A 5883-nucleotide genomic window follows, 5' to 3' on the forward strand; every position below is an offset into this window, starting at 1 on the left:
ATCCAGACCGAGGAAGAATTGTACATCGCTAGCACGATGAACTCTGGTGACTTCCTAACTAATGTCTTGACCTACATTACACATGTAGGCATTAGACCTCATGACATGGACTGTGACACCCACTTGGAGTATAACCCCAACTTCTATGATTGGCTCATGACGAAGTAAAGCACAACAAGCATGTGCTTAATGCCATTAACCCTTCATCCTCCAATCCTAAGAAGGATTTTCATCATTCCCGAGGGGGAGGGGGTAAGGTGGAAAATAATACATGACTTGAACTTTAGAACTTCAAACCGAATTTCAAAAGCAAAAAATGTTCAAAAGTAAAAAAGGATGAATAAAGGAAAATTATACTTGAAGAAAATCTTTAATGGAATTCGTGCTTGGAATGTTTGGATTACTTGAAGGATAAAAATTTACATTCCTTATTACTAGAACATCGCACCATTCCATAGTGGTTGTTCTTAAACTTTTCCTTTTTTGAAAAAGGTGCTCTCAAATGAGCTAATTGTAAGCTATTACACCATAATAGAAGCTCAAGAGGGCAGGCCAACTCCCATTCTCAGAGAAAGAGCACAATTAGTACTAATTGGCCACACTGAAATGCAAGTCTATAACCGGCTAAAGTACTGCAGCATCAACAATTTGGGAGAGTTGGTAAACAAGGAAGGTGTAGCAAGATAAATAGCCAACTAGTGCAATCTCATAGAGAAGGTTGGCCAAAAAAAATTTCAACCATAGCAGATGCACAAAGTTCTTGAGAGATTTCAACGCAAGGAAGAATAGCAGCATGGTAACCATCAAGAAAGAAGGCTTCCCCAAAAGGATAGAGGTTGTGCTTAATCCTGAAATAGTGGAGAATGCTTTAGGGTTGCCCAACGCACATGTAAAGAGACCAAAGAGAGATGTGTATGGCATGCTAAAGATGATGAAGACAAAGGTGCACACCAATGATGGGATAATTCTGGCAGATATCCCTGACCCCACTGTCTAGCTATAGGTCAAGATGGTGCACACCCTGTTCTCTAGTCATCAATACAACACCCTCATGGCCTGGATCCTAGTGTCAATGCTTGAAACTATTGTAGTAGGGGCCCTGGATGAAGTAAATCTAAATGCCTAAGTCTGCAAAAGGATTGAATTATCATCCAACACATTGTCATTGATCCAAAGACTCGCAAGAGGCGGGTTGTCAACCACCACATTCATTTCACACCGAAAACACCTGCATCAAAAGCATCCATGATAGTGTTCGGAGGGATACTGAGACGGCCATCATCCAAGAAGTTGTGGGAGAAATGAAAAGGGAAGAACAAGTAGGGGAGACTCCAAAGAGATCTCCCATCCAAGAGTAACATCTCTCCCTAGTCCCAAAATCCCATCAACATCTCCAAAGGCTGGAAAGGCAAACATAAAGAAGCAAGCGAGCCACATAAAGAGAAGACAGAGCGAGCTACAAGAAAGAAGGAAACTCAACTCCAGGCACAACAACAATAGGAGGAGTCGAGCCGAGCGGACCATTAGTGAGCAAGAAGGTAGGGAGGGTTTGGTCCCATCAAGCTGAGGGGAGCAAAAGAAAATCTTGCTGAAAATTCCAAGCAAAAAGAAGAAGTAGGAAGAAGGGGAGGAACGCTTGCAAAAGGCAGAAGAAGTGTCTCGAAGGACAGAGGAAGAACGAAGGAAGAAGCCACAAGAGGAGGAGTAAAATCTAACAAGGGAGGAAAAGGAGGAGCAGATGGCCCTTGCCATTAGGTTGTTGGTCAAGCAACCCTTCCGCACTGAAGAGCTAGCCAGAAGGAGCTTAGATGATGCGCCTACTAGAACCAGCTCCACAGCAACAGAAGTGACTGGAGGACCAATGGTGGAAGGCAAAGGGAAGGCCCAATTGGAACCGCCCCCGCCCCTCATGGTTGCCACCACTACCACCACCACAAGAAACCATGGATGCAGTAGTGAATCAAATCTTCTTGCAAATCACCATGCAAGAAGGCATTCTTTACATCCATCTGATGTAAAGACCATCCCTTTGATGCAGCCATAGCAATGACTGCTCTTACAGTTGCCATCCTTGCAACTGGACTGAATGTTTCTTCATAGTCAATGCCATATGTTTGTGCATACCCCTTGACTACTAATCTTGCCTTGTATCTGTTCACAGAACCATCTGCATTGTGCTTCACCTTATAAACCCACTTACAACCAATTGCATTCTTACCTTTAGGCAAAGGTACTAACTCCCATATAGCATTTTCTTCCAAGGCATCCATTTCTTCATCCATGGCTTTCTCCCATTTTTCTTTTCCCATGGCTTGCTCAAAAGATGTGGGTTCTGGTTCCTGTATCACTTTGACCATATATGCATAGTGAATGGCTGTAAATCCATCATATTTCAGCCTATCCACAGGATACCTAGCTCTCGTAGACCTGCGCAAAGTAGGTTCACTCCCAGGTGCTCTCAAAACATCCCTGGTCTTCCTTACTCCAGGTGTAACAATAGAAGGAATACCCAACTCATCATCAATGCTCTGTTCTGAGCCACTGGATGCACCATCCACATAAGAGTGACCTGCATTCACATCAAACATGGGCTGATCAACCTTCTCTTTTCCTTTTCGTGATACCTGCATACCACTATCTGCATTGCTTTGAGAAGATTCTCCTGATCTCAATCTGCCTGTCCATGGCGAAGAATGTGAACCACTGCTAGAGGACGCTCCAGGTCCACTAATATTTTGTGACTGCTGCTGTGAATTTTGTGCAGCATTACCATTTTGTGTATCTACATCATCAATCACATTTACTGGTTTATACCAGCTACTCATCTCATAAAAAATAACATCTCTGCTCACTATAAACTTACGAGTAGAAGGGTTATAGCATCTATACCCTTTTTGCTACAGAGAGTAGCCAATAAAGATGCACTTCTCAGCTTTTGGATCCAACTTGGATCTCAGCTCATCTGGCACATGTACATAGGCAATGCAACCAAAAATTTTCAAATGAGAAATATCTGGTTTCCTACCAGTATACCTCTCCTCTGGAGTCATTCCATGTATTTCTGTAGTGGGAGTCCTGTTCATTATGTAGACTGCTGTAGCAACTGCTTCAGCCCAATAAAAATCTGGCAAGTCTTTTTCATTGAGCATGGCATGAGATACCTCTCCAATATGCCTGTTTTTCCTTTCTGCAATTCCATTTTGTTGTGGGGTATGACTGCATGAATATTGCTGCTTTATGCCATGCTCCTGCAGGAACCTTGCAAACTCATTTGAGAGGTACTCTCCCCCTCCATCTGACCTTAGGCATTTTATTTGCAGGCCTGTTTCTTTTTCAACCATAGCTTTAAGGGTTTTGAAATACCCAAACACTTCACTTTTCTTTTTCATAAAATACACCCAAACTTTTCTGCTATAGTCATCAATAAAAGTGACAAAATAATGACAGCCTCCAAGAGATGCAGCTTTAGTAGTCCACACATCAGAGTGGATTAATTCCAATGGCTTCTTACTCTCTTGAACATGTCTAGGAAATGGTTTCCTTGCCTGTTTTCCAAACTGACAGGCTTCACATACCTTATGCATTTCTGCAGCCTTGAATTTGGGCAATCCTGCAACAATATTTTGGGCTTGCATTGATTTAAGTCGATGTACATTAACATGACCAATGCGTTTATGCCAGATATCAATATCTGCAACTACACCGGTCCCATGTGCAAACATTGCTGCACTCAATTCAGACATGTCTGCATCTAATGTAAACATTCTGCCCTTCTTCTTTCCTTTTGCTATCAAGCGACCTTTATTTTTCATATCCTCAACAAAGCATCCATGAGGATTAAATCTGACCTGCAAGCCCTGCTCAACCATTTGACCAACAGAAACCAGATTCTTGGTGATATTTGGGACATGAAATACATCGGACAGGTATTTCTTTTTCCCATCCTGCATAAACAAGGGAATTTTTCCAATCTGCACAATAGGATGTGCAGTATCATCATCAGTCTCCACAAATCCTGGTTTTTCCATTTTCCTTGCATCCTCCATCCATTCTGCATGACCTGTCATGTGGTTTGATGCACCTGAGTCAACATACCATACATCGTTGCTTTCTTCTGCACTTGTCACAGAATTGTTCATGTGCTGCACCATAAACAGATGCTCATTTCTGTCATCACCCTGTCTACTAGAGGATGCATAATTTCCTTGTTGCAGTTTTCCATTCATGATGTCATTCTGTTTTTTATAGCAGTCTTTAGCCATATGACCCATTTTACCACAATAGTAGCATTCAACATTATTGTTTGCATTTTGGCCTCTTTGCCATCCACCACGACCTCTTTGGCTCCCCCTGCCTCTAGAGTTACCACGTCCTCCTTCATAGGACTGGTTTTCTTGAGTTTGCTGCGTATTCTGATTTCTACCACGGCCTCCAAATCGGCCTCCTCTACCTCTGCCTCTACCTCTTCCAGTATTTGAGTAGAAGACAGCTTCTTTTGAAGTTCCTCCTGAAGAAGATGCACCACCATTTCTCTGCTCCTCAGAAATTAGAAGAGCAATCAACTCCTCAAAATCAGGAAATCTTTCACGGACGGAAATGGATGTTCGGAACTGTGCATAATCCTTTCCTAGACCATTCAAGGTCACAGAAACTAAATCATCATCTTCCATTGGCGACCCAATGGAAGCAAGTGCATCTGCAATCTTCTTCACCTTCATGTGGTAGTCATTGATGCTCATACTTTCTCTTTGCACATTATGCAACTCTTGCTTGAGCTGCATTTTCCTGGCTTGCGTATTTGTGCTATACATTTTTGACAAAGTATCCCATGCCTCCTTTGGCGTACTTGCATCTTGAATATGCACAATCATAGAGTCTGAAATGCTGATAGACAGCCAGTACATAACTTTCCTGGCTCTCTCATGCCATGCTTTAAATGCCTGCATTTGCTGTTGATTGGGAACATCAGGAAGAACTGGTTCTTCTTCATTTCCTGCAACAAATTTCCAATATCCTTTTCCCATAAGGAAATTCGTCATTCTAAACTTCCATGCTTGGAAGTTGTTCTTGTCAAGCTTTTCAGTGACAATCTGTGAGAGAGAATCAGACGCCATTACAGAACACTGCAAAAAATTCTGTCACTGCAAAGAACACAGCTTCAGCCTCACAAAGGCAAATCTGCAAAACTGGCGAAAGTGGTATTTGACCACACAGTCACTTCCTAGTGACGATTTTGCATCAACAGGCAACAGGGATGATTCTGTAACTCCCAATGTCTCTGCGCACAAGCATACGATGCAATTTCTACAGTAACTTTTTACCGACCTGTAGAACAGTGGCTGCACAGCATAAAACTGGGCCTTTTCCTGAGTGCGTGCAGAAAACTTCCGCCTCCAAAACAGGCCCCGAAATGGCCTCAAATAAAAAAAACAAGGTCGCCAAGGGCTAAAGCCCTTACCCGCAGCATATACTGCCCTCTTGCTTCACCGCGAAGGGTGTCTCAACCTGAGACAATGCACTCCTGCACCTTCCGGCTGTGCTACCTGCAGAGATCTGCTCCCAAAACAGAAAATGAAAGCAACACTGCTCCTCTTACCAGAACACCGCGAGCTTGGCTTGCTTTCTTGAGCTCCTTACCACGAACAAGGCTCTGATACCATGTCAAGATTGTCGGAGAGAAGGAAGGAGTCTCACTTGAAGCTTTCTTGCTTGCACAATGGGGGAATACACACAAGGGTGGAGGCTGAAAACAGTTTTCCTCTTCTTAGTTGTGTAAGCCAAAAGAACTCTCTTACGAAGAAATAGAAGAACCCTATATGGGTCTCAAAACCAAACTCAACTAACTAAGGTGGCATACTAACTGAGCCACGAACTAGAGTAGAT

This window comes from Lygodium microphyllum, chromosome 8 (genome assembly GCF_053477565.2).
Source record: "Lygodium microphyllum isolate KBCC chromosome 8, Lygodium_microphyllum_v1.1.10, whole genome shotgun sequence".
Lineage (NCBI taxonomy): Eukaryota > Viridiplantae > Streptophyta > Polypodiopsida > Schizaeales > Lygodiaceae > Lygodium > Lygodium microphyllum.